Here is a 15404-nt window from a genome sequence, read left to right as displayed (position 1 = left end):
AAGGGAAGGGAAGGGAAGGGAAGGGAAGGGAAGGGAAGGGAAGGGAAGGGAAGGGAAGGGGAAAAGAAGCAGCAGGCAGTGTATCTGGCAAATCTAGTACTGGATGTAGGTGCATGTGAGTCTAGGACGAGACCCTCACAGGTAGCCACTTTAACACGATGGTAAGCACTGGTAAGCATCTTCTTAAAGCAGAAATCTTGCAGGATTGGTGCCCATCACAGAACGGTATTTGCCAGCATAAATCACCCATCATATTCTCCCTTCTCTATTTCTGGATGCTTTCCTGCCCCCGTCACAGCTGTTCAAGGATCTGGTTTTATCAGATATGCTTTGCAAAGTTCTTTTCTGCTCTGTATGACGCTTTTATTTCTTTTCTTTTAGTAGTGCCAAACTACTTAAGAATGACAAGGATTGAGCTCTGTATATCAAGACCAAGCAAAGAGAAAGTGTTTTTCTATGGTATCCTCAGTCCAAAAGTCTTCACAAACTGCACTTCACAAACTGCACTTCACAAACACAAAAGGACATGTGACTTCAGAATACAGATGGGTGGTATGTGTTGCACAGCTCACATATGAGCAAATATGGTGACTTTTCTCTGGGCTCTGACAAATCCTGCTACTGTTGTTTAAGGCATGACAACTCCCAGCTAACCATGCTTACTAGCCTCATAGCAGGAGAAGTAGGAAGAGACAAGTGCTTAAATTTTATGCACTCCAGCTGACCATCCAACATGCTAGCTTCAACCAGCAGTGAAGACAGGTTTGCACTGAACTGTCAAACTGATGAACAATGACCTGGTCAGGGTAGGAAAACCATTTTAACGATCACAGCTGTTTTTATCTAGGTAGAAGTCAATGCATGGAAAAGTCTTGTGTGAGATCTAGCTGACCTACCTCCTATCTTCACTACAAGACTAGTCTTCTCTATAGCTCAGGATAGCATTCCCCCACTTGCCTACAGTGCTTCAGCCTCTACCTCACGAGGTGCTCTTCCAAGTTTACAGCAATAATCTGTTTAGCTGACCTTGGACTCCTGTCACTCTTTGAACTCCCTCTTAAAATTGCCAAGAACTGGCTGTGTCACTGAGACACAGTCACTGTCATACAGGGAACTAAGCTGAAGCATTTATTTTATAGCAGACCTCCAAACAGGTATTGCAGAGGAATAAATTTGGGATGCTCTTCCCATCAGGCTAGACAGATCCATTTACCCAGACAGCCTGGAACCACTAGCTGAGCTACAGAAAGGACACTGGACTTTTATATCTTATCCTCAACTGTTCATTTCACTTAGAGAGTCCCCATTGTTTAGTCTTAAAAAACAGTTTAGGAAATTAACATTCCCAGGTATGGAATATTCTCCTAGCATCTGAAAGTGGACCTTCTATGAAAAATGTCCGTGATTTCTTAAGTATGACTAGATGAGAAACATAGTGAGAACAGCTTTGCTTTGTATTTTCCTCTGCCTGTCAAAATGAGGAGATATAGTAGTGTACAGGGACCTTTTTTTTTTTTCCAAATAAGCTAATTAAGTTATTTCATACTTCAGAGAAGATTCACACCAAAAAAAAAAAAAAAAAATCAGATAAACCACACTCTGCTGGCACTAGCTTCTCATTGCATTTTTTATCACAAGTGTGTATTTTATTCATAGCTTCTCTATTGCAAAAAGAATCATTTAAAGAGATACATAATCAAAGGAGAAAACATAATTAAACGTATCCTAAACAAATAACCTGTAAGGAAAAAGCACCAAGGCACTGACTCATTTACAAGCTCACGAGCCTTTTAAAGACTATGAAATCATAGAAATGAGATGAGCCCTCAGTGGCAGAACAGCTGGTTTAGTCCCCTCCCTCGCTGAAACATGATTATTTCCTGATTCCTGTGTTGTCCCTTGATAAGTGGGTGTCTAATGTCTTCCTTGGTGTCTATTCTCACAGCAAATCCCCCACTCCCTCCTAACTGCTTCTCATCACCCAACGCTTAGGGTTCTCCTTAATACAGATCCTGATTTTCTCAGCTTTAGCTAAGGGCCCACTTACTTCCTGATCTGTCCTCAGTGACTAAAGGGAATAATTAACCCCTGTCCTCTTTTTATAACAGTCCTTTATGCCTTTGCAGACAGCTTTGTTTCCACCCACGGATGTCTCCTCCCTAGATGGTATATGCCTAACTCTCCCATCCTCTCTGCACAGGACTCGATGCCTAATACCGTGTGCCACTACCCCTTTGCACCTTTTCCCTGCAGATTGCAAACAGTCTTTTCAGAAATGCTACACCCTGACCTAGGTGCAACACTATATAATCAATAGCCAGAAAGAAAGGGGTAAATATGGTCTACAAATTCTGTAATCTGAGGGAGAGGGCTTTTCCTCTATCTCCTGGCAATTTTTAAACTTCTCTCCCAGCAAAGCTCCCAGGGTTACTTTTGCTCAGAGGCTGCTATTGCTTGTCTGTGGATGGTACTTTCTGCTGCACTTCACAGGGGAAACCATGTTGTCTATTCAGTGCTTCCTTTTGTTTGCTTTGCTGCTATTGTTTGGGTACATTTACTTCTCCTTCACTTCTTTTCAGGCTCCTACACTCCCCTAGCAGTGCAGCCTGGGCATCTAACCAACAACCACTCCAACGGCACTAAACAATTCTCTTTTTCTGTCTATAGTGTTTACATTCTTAAATACACACTTTAAGGCAGTCATCACATCTCCCCTTTAATTGTCATTTGGCCAAGCTAAATGTAATTAGTTACTTTAATCTTTCCTCTTAGATCAATCCCTCCAGCGCCTTAATCATTTTTCTTGCTCCATTGAATTTGTTCTAATTTGCTGCCATCTTTGGGGCACAGAGCTCTCCAAAAATGAACTCAATAGTCTAGGTACACTCAGACCAGGCCCATCAAGAAAACATGACTAAAAGCATGTATAGAACACCTCCTTTCTCTGAAATGCAATAGCTCTATTAATGCAATCCAAAAAAACTCAGTCTCTTTGCTGCCTCACTGTTTTGCAAGCCCCTATATTTGCTAACCAGTGTAACCCCAATGTCATTCCTGGCATTACTGCCTTTCAGGGGTGTACCTCTCATCTTTGCTTTCTTTACAAGTGCAGTCTGTTTTTAACTCCTAGTATTCAATTTATTATCCACTCTACTAATCCCCAAATCCTATTCTGAGGTATGACTGCTTAGCCAGCTATATATCTCACATCTCTTTGACTTCCAGTGAAAATACCCTCACGAAGCAAAGAGTCGGCCATCAGAGTAAAGTTATGGCACATTCCCAAATTTACAAGACAATATRTATTTCTCATATGCCTGTCCCCAGCATCAATCCCTTACTGAAAACTGCCGAAGACTTTTTCAGACACTGCCATTTAGCCTTAGCAGGGTACCGACACTGTGCCTCTGTGCTACTGCTTTGCATCAGAACTTGAAGAGGTTCTCAGAATAAGCAATGGCACCTGGAGACTCTTGCAAGGCCCTGCAAGAACAGCTGTGAGTATTGGGCAGGTGCAGATTAAGCACCATACAAATGTACCACTGCTGAGGAGAAAATCTGCCTTTCGAAGAGCACACCCTCAAAACAGGCCCAGCATTGCTAAGAACATGTACATTAACTTCCTCCAAACAGTACAGTCAAAGGCCTTCCTGTCCTTTATCCCAAAGGCTGTGGGGCAGGAGTCCTTCTCCACAGTCCTTCTTTGAGATCATACCCAGGCTCTGCTTAAGCACTAGGCAGTCCCAGAAACAGGACCTGGTGCAAAGGAGGCTTTTTAGGGCATGGAAAAGGACACCCCTCTCGTCCTCTAACTTTTTTCCCTCCAAAATCTCAACTAAAACAGTTTCGCCCACCTTTTCCCCCACCGACACCCAAGCCCCCAACAGCTCCTGAATTGACCTGTCAGAGGTTCAAGGCTGTTCAAGGGCAGTGGGGCAGGTCTGGCTTTGTTTCCTATCCACTGCTGCCCCCATCGTCTGTGCTGGGAGATGCAAGGAGAAGAACTACAGGGCCGTCCTGATCCCAAATCCATGGAGATTTCACCAAGGCTTATATGGCCTGGAGGAGGGGGAAGGAGGATGGAGTAGCAAGAGGAAGGTGTGTCACTGTTAGGCCTGGGAGTCAGCCAAGAGCCCACCCTGGGCAGCACTGAATCACCTCTGGTGGTATTCAGCTAGGTGAGGGGAGAGGCTCTCAGGTACAACCATTGAATAGCCCAGTGCTGCTTCCTCTGACCACAGGGCATCCGCAGGCCAGCAATTCTTAAATCAAGTGGGAGGGGGATCTTCAACAGCCTCTTGCTGGCTGTGCCTGCTTCCCTTCTGCTCTGGGCCTCAGGGCAGGGGGCCCATCTGTCCACACTGAGAAGGTTGTCACACCACCTCTCCACACAAAACAGGCAAAACAAAGCACCTTTATACCCTCTCCCCAGCATATGTATTGCTAGTGTAAGGAAATTTATGAGCCAGCTCTCCCAGTCCCTCATGGTCGAGGCTTTCCCAGGATCGGAGCGCAATTTACTGCCACTGAAAGTCCAGTGAGGTATGTAAATCTGCCCTCCTGCCACTACCTATTCTCATGACCCATGTCTGCCCAATTCTTTCTCATGGGCAGCAAGAGAACATCTTTTGCTTAACTTCTTAGCATTATCTGCCAAAAGAAAGAAATGAGGGAAAAGATGCAGCACAACTCAAATCACTTGAAAAGCTGCACAGTATGTGTAGTGGCTGGATTTATGACAATGATTAGTGCTACCACAAACCTCAGCTACAAGTGACAGAATTAATCTGAGCAGACAAAAAAACATACAGTGGACTGAACAGAAGATACACTGCAAAGTACGTCTAATCTTTGGATGTTTAGAAATACAAGAGGGAGCAGATGCACATACACACCTATCTCACCTCTACATGTTGCACTTACAGTGAGTCTCCTAGGGTCCATCTAGGGATGCTTCTAGTAGAAAAGAAGGACCTACACACACATTTAGGGGAGAGGACCTCCAGCCAAACCACCTGACCACATCTACGGGCACAAACCAAGAATGGATATTTTCTGCCAAATGCTGATCAGCATAAACCAGATCAGCTCAGCAGAATGGAGAAGGTCAGCTTGGCATCTGTGGCTCAGCCAACCAGATGACAATTATGGCCAAGAAAAATCTTAGCACTGCTCTTCCTAGCTTGCTATAGCAAGCAATAAGGCAATTCTCAATTATTCTATCCTCTCTAAGTCCTTTGATTTTGCACAAAGAAACTCCATCCATTCAGTGCCCTAGAAGTGGTGCTCAAGGTTATACTCCGGTTCCTCCATATATTCTTCTTTTTAGTAGTATGAATCAACCATATTCCATATCCAGTTACATTAACTGGCACAGTTTAAGTAGCTGCTTAAAAATGAATTTTGCCTTCTCTCCACATTGCTTAGTTGCTCTTTCATTGAAAGGACTATATCTAGATACTTCTACCCAAGTCATATATTCCTTTAGCTGTTGTGATGAATGTGGCATTTCAGTACAGACACAGCCCAAGTTAAGTCTTTAAACTCCAGGCTTCACCTACAGAATGTGTAAATTCATCCAACGCTCCTCCTAGATATTACGAAACACTATATTTCTGCCATTTTCTGTAAGTTCACTAAATATTTAGACATCCTATAACAAAGGGATCCTAGCAACATCATTGGGAAATGAGGAGTTTTAAATAAAAGTTAGATCTTTAACTCTTGTTTTTTCTCTCCTACTAGATCTCTGGAGGCAAAATCAAGTTCTTTGATTTTCCATTAGGCTCTCTCCTGTAAATTTTAAACTATTATTTTATATTTCTCTTTGAAGTTACTCAATTTATGAGGAAATACCATTAACTTGCTCTAAAAGACTCAATTCCTGTTCAAATGGAAATCTCAGCTATGCTGAATACAGCCATTTTAAACAGTTCTTACCAGAGAGTCATTGATTTTTCTCCTCTAGATAGTCCATGAGGATTTCGGGGGAGAGAACACGACACAGCTTAATCTGATTCCAGAACTAAATCTTGACCATATTCCATATTCATTCCTGCTTTATACTGCAGGAAAAGCAATACATTAGGCTATTCTGCAAATACCTGAAATTTTATACAGCAAAAGAAGTGTTGAAGAATCTGCCGGTGTCACTAATATCAGGATATTTCATGCTTAAAAATAAGGAAATTTGCAAATATGAAGACAAAAAGTAACAAGTATGTGCAGCTAACATCAAAGATTTATGCAGCATTCGTTGCAGGCATTAAATCACCAATCTAACCTGTATCTCAAAAGCTCTTTAAGATGATGCTCAGATGGCAAAACCTAACAAGCTCATAGAAAATAATATTTCCAAACATAGCTGATTCAAATGAATATTGCAGGTTTTTATAGCTAGTAACACCAGAGCAGACATTTAAAGTTGATTTAGTCCTGAGCCAGTCTAATACTTGACTTCAAAGGGACATTGCATAAGACCCTGGTCTGCAGATGACTCTTTTCCTAGGTACACATCATCACAGTTTTTTTCTGAGATAGTTGCTGAACTACAATACTAGGGAAGACTATTATGTCAGAGAAGATACATGGATACACTACCCTGCGCACTAAAAAGGACACAGTTAAGACTGCCTGGGTAAACTGTAATTCAAATTTTCTGTTCTGTTCCATTTTTCTGCTTCATCATGCAAGCAATATGTTCTTATGAAATGTCTGCTTTGGTGGAAATGGACAATGCTTCTAAAGGCATGAAGGCATAGAGTTATGGAAGCTCACAGTTAAATGTTATTCTTACACTTGCTTTTGAGGTACATTTTCTGCAGAAGCAGCAAACCCAAGTCGTCTCTCCTTGGCCTTTCTGCAGGAATATGACCAGCCCTATGTTACCTGGTCATGTCAATGGATTTCATACACCAATGTGCCACTTGCTGATTAGAAATTAATGTCTGAAGAGATGAGAAAGCATGGCTGTGCTGTGTGGACTGAACCAGTTATACAGTGAATGCTCTTTCTTGCAAATTCAAATCATCATCAAGGACCGTTTAGCTCAGAACCAGATTGAGGGTTCTCCAGGCCCACATGTTCAAAAAGAGATGGACTATTAGGTAGTCTGTTTTCTTCAGTAGTGGAGTACAAGGCAAAGGAGCAGGGATTAGGAGACTTGTGGGTTCCTCCTCACTCACAACTTTGGTCCAAACTAAGTGTTGTGACAAGGATAATTTAACACATTTTCTGCCTCTTCCAGCCCCCAACACAATACATGCTATACATCCTTAACATGCATACATGCAGGGTGAAAGACAGGCTTAAAGTCCTTTAAAAATCATCTGCTTAAGTTCCCTTTTTAGGGAATAGTGAGAGATTAGCATCTCTGATGAGGAGAATAGAGTACATTAACTGGACTTCTGCTCTATATTGCCCATGAAAAGAGCCCTGTTTCCTCCACTGACTCCCTGGGCATCTTCTGGAGACAAGTCTCCCACAGCTAATGCTAACTTCTGCAAACATTCACTTTTCCATAAAAGATTGAGACATCTCACCAAGCTTATAAGAGCAAATGTATTATCAACAATGAGAGGGATACACCACGCAATAAAAACTACAGGAATGAAAAGCCCAGGAGGTTTTAAAATACTAGGGACAACTTTAAAGAGTTACCTGCATATTACAGAAAATGACAACAAAAAAAAATCATTGCAGCAATAATTCTGGCTTCCTGTCACAGAGCCTCTATAGTTCTTGTGCTTCATCCTTCATTCAAGAGCAGATTCTTTGAGGATCGGGTCTTTGTTCCCTGGACTTTCACGTCCTCCTGTCATTTTTTCTCCCACCTGAAGCAAGCATTGGAACTGGATGAAAATTTTTCAATGAAACATTTTGTTGTCACTGGGAAATATTAATACCTCCAAAATATAACAAGAACACACCCAGTCTGCACAAGCTGATTTGGAGGAAGAAACAGYTCCTGTGCCTGACATACCTTAGGGGACTCCACAGCCTCTGGGCTATAAAGTCTGCTTTTCTGTTTCTTTCCTGATGAAGTAATTTCCCTTTATGTAAGTAATTACTTTATCCTGGGCCAGAGAAAGAAAATAACTCCACAGCCCAGTCGTTAGAGCACTCTCTCTCCAGCAAAATGAATAGGCATTTATATAAAGTAGAACAGCTCCAACTGGAAGAGCTCCAACTGAGAAAGCATTACTGCAGAAGATCCAGTGGTCTGAGCCCTCCTGTTGGCTAGGATAGCCTCAGGGACAAGTCTCTACTCCAAACTATGCAGAACAGAATGCATCACCCAAACCCCCATTCTTTTTCTACTTACCAGGCTGTTAGCTACTCTGGAGTTGTTCTCTGAGTCTTTTTGCATGAAAACACATCAAATACTCTAAGTAATTTCAATGCAGAATCAGCAAAATCTATGAAATTGCTATTTTTTTGTTGGGTAGTAAATCTATTTCAACTATTAAAAACCTCTCTCCTCAGAAACTTTAATCATCATCTCTTATGTCACAAACTGAGGCCAGAGATCTCCAGGACAAGCAGTGAACAACGGTGAAGAGACAAACCTCAAATTTCACCTCAATATCCTAACAACAAAAGTATGAAGAATTAGGCAAGGTCTGCCATTAACTATTATAATGCATTGCCTCGTTTCCCTAAGTTATTCCTCTCTATAAACAATAAAATAAAAAAGAACCACTGCTCAAAAAGAGTTGCTCAGAAAAGAGATCCGCTGTGGCTCTACTTCTGCTTCAGAGAGCCCCAGGGCACARGCATTCAGTTTCTGCAAGGGGCTCTGAACACTGAGATTCAGAGAGTCTTTTAGCCCTTTTACTCCCCACTGAAATGATTCAAATTAAATGTGATACAGTGTGATCCTTACAGCTATTACATTTTGCAAATTTTCAAACCAGGGGTTCAGAGGGAGCTTTCTGTAAGAATCACACATCTTTCAAGGCARCCATCCCACAGCCGCCCTATTTTCAAAGCTCCTTAATTGTTACCTCCATCTCTTTAGGGTACAGGCCCCCCATCATGTAATGAAATAATCGTGATGTCTTTCCTAAGATTCCATTTATGCTTTTGTGATATTTATCACTTTGTCCCTTCCAGATGGAGGCTTAAAAGCTTCCTCTTAGAACACTTGAATAGGTGGTACCTCAGAGCACATCCAAGCCTTTTATACTTTGACTTTCAAGGTTTCCGGACACTGTCTKTGCAATTCTAATTATATATATATTCATTTTTGCAGTAATAAATTAGAGGGTAATTTCAAGTTGTACCAAAAATGTAAAGAACTGAAGAAGAGAGACCGAGTGAACAGATTATGTCATTCTGTCGCTTTCATTAGACTCTCCCTTGGGGACTGTCATCCTCTGATGTTTCAGCTTTGCTCTGCTGAAACACGTCTGACATGAGGGATTCTCTCCTGGGATTCTTAGGCCACTGACTACAGCAGCCAGTGATATTGGAGACTTAGAGAGGATGACAAGGAGGAGGAAGAGGGGTGCAGGCATGTTCAAATCCCTCACATGTGCTTTCCGCAAGCGTATGCCTACGTGCAAATAGCTGTGAGCAAGTGCATTTTTRTGTATTTCCTCTGCCACAATGCACTTCAAATGCATTTCTCAGCAGACTCCTGTGACAGAAATTCCCCAGCAATCCAGTCATGTGCAGTTAATTAATCTCCTGCATTACCAAGCACAAAGAGATTTGCAGCAGCAACCCTGTCTCCCTCCTTCCCTGGGAACAGCTGTCAGCAGATCTACACCTTTCCACGCATCACTGGAGCTGTGCTTCTCACAGCAGACTTCAAAAGCACCTATGCCCAAATACTCTGAAGAGTTAAGATTGCCTTTGGAATCAGACCTGGCTTTAGGAGGCTAGAAGATCTTGAGCCATTAGTTTCCAGCTGCTATTCATGCAGGTCCTCTGCCTTTCACAACAGTCACTGTGCCTATGGGATCTTATTGCCAACTGGGAATGTTGGTACATCATATGCCACAGGTGACACAGGGAAACAAATATCCTTTGTTGTGACAAATTGCAACCATAGGTCTTTGAGATTCATCTCTCCGTTAGCCGTATCTTCCTGTACTTTGCTCGTGGCCCACAGCWGGAGCCCATCTGTGGCTGCTGCTGTCTTCAGATCCCATTAGACTATAATGCCAATCACCTGAAAACTATTTCCTGTTCATTAGTCAATTAGCTGAGATGTAGGACATGACATTTGCAGGAGTAGATTATCAGCAGGTTCATGACATCAAACATTATCTATCTCAGATGCCTCCTAGTAAGCATCTCATTCTCTAGTCTGCTTTGAAATAGTAGATTTGCAAGTTTTGCATTTGTTTCCTTTACCACATTCTCCAAATTCTGCAGACGTTATGCATGCAAGAAAACTATCAAGTCACCAGAAAGAACCATGTATTTTAGTTCCTAAGAGGTTAGGAAAAGAGGTGAAATAAAAATATTAAATCCAAGTAAAATAACAAAGAAATCTTAACACCTCATTTGCTCTATTTGAGTTTGTCCTGGACACCTATGCAGAAAGCTCTTCATTCTTAGGAAAACTGCCAGAGGTTAGGATTACATGCTTGTTGCTCTGATAAAAAAGTAAATCTACCAGCAAAGGTATCTTTCTACTAGACTTCTGCTTTCTACTGATGCACAGAGGATACTGGCATAATATCTCTTCAGCATGGCTTCACTAGCTTAGCTGAGTTTTTAAGTGACATAGGTGCCCAGTTTCTTCCCAATGCTAGCCAAACTTGCAGTCTCAAAATGGCACCTTCAGCCTTCCCTGATACCCATAGGAGCAGCACTACTGGCTCAAATTTAGCGTCCTCTTTTCTGAACCCATTAGTGAAGCCTTCCATCCAACCTCGAACTTTACTCAGAAAGTATCTCCAACTCCCAGTACAGAAAGACATGAGTGTGAAGGCTGGCTGATGAGAGCATCAGTTCTCAGAAATCACTACATGGATRACTTCCCAGATCCTATTTTAAATACTGGAAGCAGTAAAGTTGAATAAAGATAAGATGGCTTTAAACTGTGGCTCAACTTACAACATAAAGGAGCCACATAAYGAAATGGCAAAGTGTGCATTTTTGCATCATTCAGCATGTGAAGACATAYTTTATGTCTCCTCGCAGTATCAGATTTTGACATACTAGATACTCAGATGCTGGAACAGTGTAAAACTTTAAGAGCAATGGCTTCAAACAGGTGAAGCTTCCTAGTGAAAAGAGACATGATCTCAGTGTAGAATAGCCCAACTTAACCAAAGATTAAAGAATTGCACGTGCAACTATTGAAGCCCATGCTTCACATGGGACAAGATTTAAGTCTGTTCTGAAAAGACTTCTACTGCTGACAGCTCTTGTAGCCCGCTAGTATAGGAAGGGCTTTCATAACTTATCAGAGGTTTTGAAAATGAGATCTCTGGGAGATACTGATATGCTTTTCASAGGGTAGCTGAAGTTGTGGTGCCAATCAATACTATAATGTCAAGTCCTACAAGTACCGTACAAGATTCAGAGCATAGAGCTATTATCAGACCCACTCAGGTAGGAAAAGTTTCCTCAAATTGCACAGTCAGTCCCTTTCTTCTGCACACAGAASAGATTGACCTCATTACCTTTCTCCCGAAGTTGTTTGACTAGCCATGCAAATATCATGATTCATGGCCCACTGACAACAACCTTTATTAGATAGAATTTGATAGTCAATTTTCTACATCAAGATTTAAATATTTTCAGTCAGAGCCATTCTGCCACCTTCATAAGCATCTTCTATTGCCATCTACAACTTTTTTTTACAGTAAACATTTAATTTATTGCATAATATGTATTCTCTGTGCCTCATCTTAAACTCATTTATTTCCTGATTTGTCCTTGGTGACTAATAAGAACAATTGCCCCTGTCCTCTTTCTGTAATGGTCTTTTATGTATTTACAGACAGTTAGGTATCTACCCACAATCGCCTCTTCTCCAGGCTGAACTTGCTTTGTTCTTCCAGCCTTTCTTTACAGATCTTGTTTTCTATGATCTGTGAACATTGTCTTTGTTCACTCCTCCACATTGTACCTAGTCCTTCCCTTTTAAAAAGTGTGGCCCCAAACACAGTGCAGTTAGCTAAGTGAGGCTTAACCACATCCATAAATATACTGTAAATATATCATACCATTTCGTTTCTGTATAAACTATGATTATATAAGAAGCTCATATATACGCTGGACAGCAGGTCCTGTAGAGGATGATGACAACTAGAGTCATTTAATTCTTCCAGTGGTTCACATCAAGGACCGCAGTAAAAAAAAAAATTATTCCTATCTCAAAACTAGGTAGCTACACAGAGCCAAAGTAGTTTAGGCTCACTCCTACCTTCAGAAATAACTTACAAGTCTGTCACACTCACAGTAAACAGGACATGAGCTCATATGTGCATAACATGCCAGAGGTGAGGGAAGGCAGTAAACATGCTTTGCTGAGTTATTCAGATCAGATGAACTGGTGGCCCCACACCTGTTTCTGGTAGCCATGAAGACTGAATTCCCATTCTTCTATAGACATTTCTTACCTAAAAATATTTCCATACAGACATCCACATCAATAAAAATGACACTGTATGTCTTCTGGGAATTGGGAGAGAGAGGAGGATCTTCAGTACTCTGAGCTGACAACCTTCAACTGAGCCATGTCCACTGACTCTTGAATCTTTGCTAGGGATGGAGGTGGGGAGTGAAAGCTACAGAGGTTTCAGCTTCACATCTCTTCAGTTTGAGCCAGTAACTACACTCCCATTCATAATTCTTCATTTTCCCCAGAAGCTTAATCAATCCCTGTATATTTGCGGCTCTGAAATKTTGCCTTAGATTGTTAATGTTGGAAAGGGAAGACCAACCCAGCATACCCTATTTTACAGGCTGTAGATYCCCTCTGTATTAGGAAATATGAATTGATGGTAAATTACAGAACAAGTACCATAGGGCAAACTGGTCCACTTTCCAATTTCATTTCCCATTTTTAGTGGGCATAACTATGGAAAAAGTACTGGGTTTTTTTTTATTTATCTAATGTTAAAAACATGCAGTGGATATGTAAAATATAAAGAAATAGAAGCTGATCGCTCCTCCTGCCGAAGGCTAGTGCTCCAGGTTCTCCTGCTTCTGAAAATCCCAATACTAAACAATAAGCAGCTCTGCCTCAAAAGATCCAAATTAGACATGGTATGAATTGGCTTGGTCACAGCACAGTTTGCACACTGCCCAGTGCCACAGATTTGTTTCTCCGCAGGCAAGGGGATAAGCTTGCTTTCCCAGAGCGCTCTCCCTGCCTCCAACCAACAGCTCACACAGTGTTTTTCACTGCAGGTGACCTCAGGCACATGGAGATGCCTGGTTTGCACAGATCACCACTGTGCGCTTGGTCAACTTTTAAACACATCAGTCCACATACTGACGCACAATTTGGTCTGGAAGCTAGTGACTTGTGGCTTAAGAAAGCCYTGAGTTCTTAGATTACAAAAGGTGGATTTGTCTTGATTATTTCCCCCCTCCAAAAAAGAAATAAAAGGAAGCTTTGACATTTAACCTGGCTTGGTTAGTATCCTGATTCTCAAGCACTTCTCAGTGTTAACTGGTAACTAAAGCTTCTAACTAGATAACTGCTCTTAACTTTGCTAGAGCAGTGCCAATCTTGACCTGCTGTGAACCTGCTCTCCTGCTTTCAAACAGAGAAGCAAGACAAGTCACTGGGCCTGCTTCATGGCCAGAGATATAGTCTTCCCAGTTCCTGCTATGACGCACTTGGCTGAAGCACAAAATAAGACTTAGAGGAAAATGCAAGACAATGGTAATAGGAAGGTCATGCCTAGTTTTTATTCTCTTACTTGCCTCTTCTTCCCCTTCCACACATTTCAATACTGCGATCTCCAAAATGCCATTTCATCTTACGCAGGGCGGCACCCAGGGCAGTAGCTGGTACATGTGACTGCAACGAAGCAACTGAACAAGTTGATTCACTGTGGTAGAAAGAATTCTTACGGATGAGCAGTTGGAGGATGGATGGACCATGGTGCGAGCTGTTACCAGTCACATCTCTCCCAATCTCTCCCTGCTTTTCTACTAAGTATAAGCATATCTCCAAGAAGGCTAATCACAAAAGAGTTGGGCAGTCCTAGCACATGGATGTCAGGCAGAGCAGATACCACCAGCATTCCGCTGTAGATGAGGCAGTCTTGGTATATGAAACCATCTCCCTCAAAAAGATCATTTAATCCATCTCTCCTATGAATAAATCCTTTTGTGTGTGTGTGTGTGTGTGTGTGTGTGTGATAAATAGAGGCTTATACCAAAAAGAAAAAGAAAAAAAAAAGGCATTTCATGTTCTTCAGCTGCAGGGCAACTCTCTTTCCCTGCTACCCACCAAGCTATGCTGAATATAGCCAGAGTTGGGCTGTTGTCTACCTAAATGCCAAGCAGCTTAAACCTCTAGGGACCAGCTCGCAGGCTAGGCCATCTCACAAGCAATTTTGGCCCATCCTAAGGAGTGAAAGACAAGAGCAGGGAATGAAGTCCATTGCAGGGAGACAAACAGCGCTGTCTGCACAACACTTCCATCCTCTGCCAGATTGGGGGAATGAGAAAATAGCACTGGGAATCAAATCCAGACCTCCCACATGGTACTGCAGAGACACTGAGCGCTASAGCACCAATTCCTGGTGCCAGCGCAGGCAACAAGAGTCCAGTGTGGGAATCCAAGCGCATCTCCATGTGCTAGCGCAGATTGTCTTAGGCACTGGGACCAACATCCAGCTGCCCTCTTCCAAGCACAAGAAGCTGCCCCCGCTGAGCTCCATCAACAAGATGAAATGCAGAAAAGAATTCAAGCATCTTTCTGCCCATAGATGAGGCTGAGGATGGGGTGCCTGTTTGTAGGTTAATGGAAGGTTCTCTACAGCGACAGTTGATATTCCAAAATATGGAAGCCTACATGAATAAATAGGGATGGAAGGCAGGGATTTTAGCACTTGCTCTGTATTTTGCATCTTCCCATGATCTCTTTATGTTCTTGGATGTAGGTGTACAGTGTAAAACCTGGCTTTCAGCAGAGGCATCCTGAGAATCCTGCCCAGACAAGGACAGCTGGGGTCTGCTCCCAATGCTTTCCTTTATCTGGCTATGGGTCTCACTGATGAGGCATTTGCAAGAGGTACCAGGATTGGAGTGGACTGAGCCCGCTGGTCTGGCAGGTGTATTTCATCAGGCCAGAGCCCAGGGTTCCCAGGAAGAAGAGTACCAGCTTTGACCATGCTTTCCTTCTCCTTGATGAGATCTTCCTCCGCCTACTGAAAGCAGTGCTGGGGGAAAGCTGATGTGGGTCCCTTGGCCCCCAGCCT

Source organism: Nothoprocta perdicaria, unplaced genomic scaffold (assembly GCF_003342845.1).
Source record: "Nothoprocta perdicaria isolate Ctin4 unplaced genomic scaffold, notPer1 scaffold_256, whole genome shotgun sequence".
In the NCBI taxonomy this organism is placed as follows: Eukaryota; Metazoa; Chordata; class Aves; order Tinamiformes; family Tinamidae; genus Nothoprocta; species Nothoprocta perdicaria.
The sequence above is the reverse complement of the archived record's forward strand: the minus strand, read 5'-3'. Positions refer to the sequence as shown.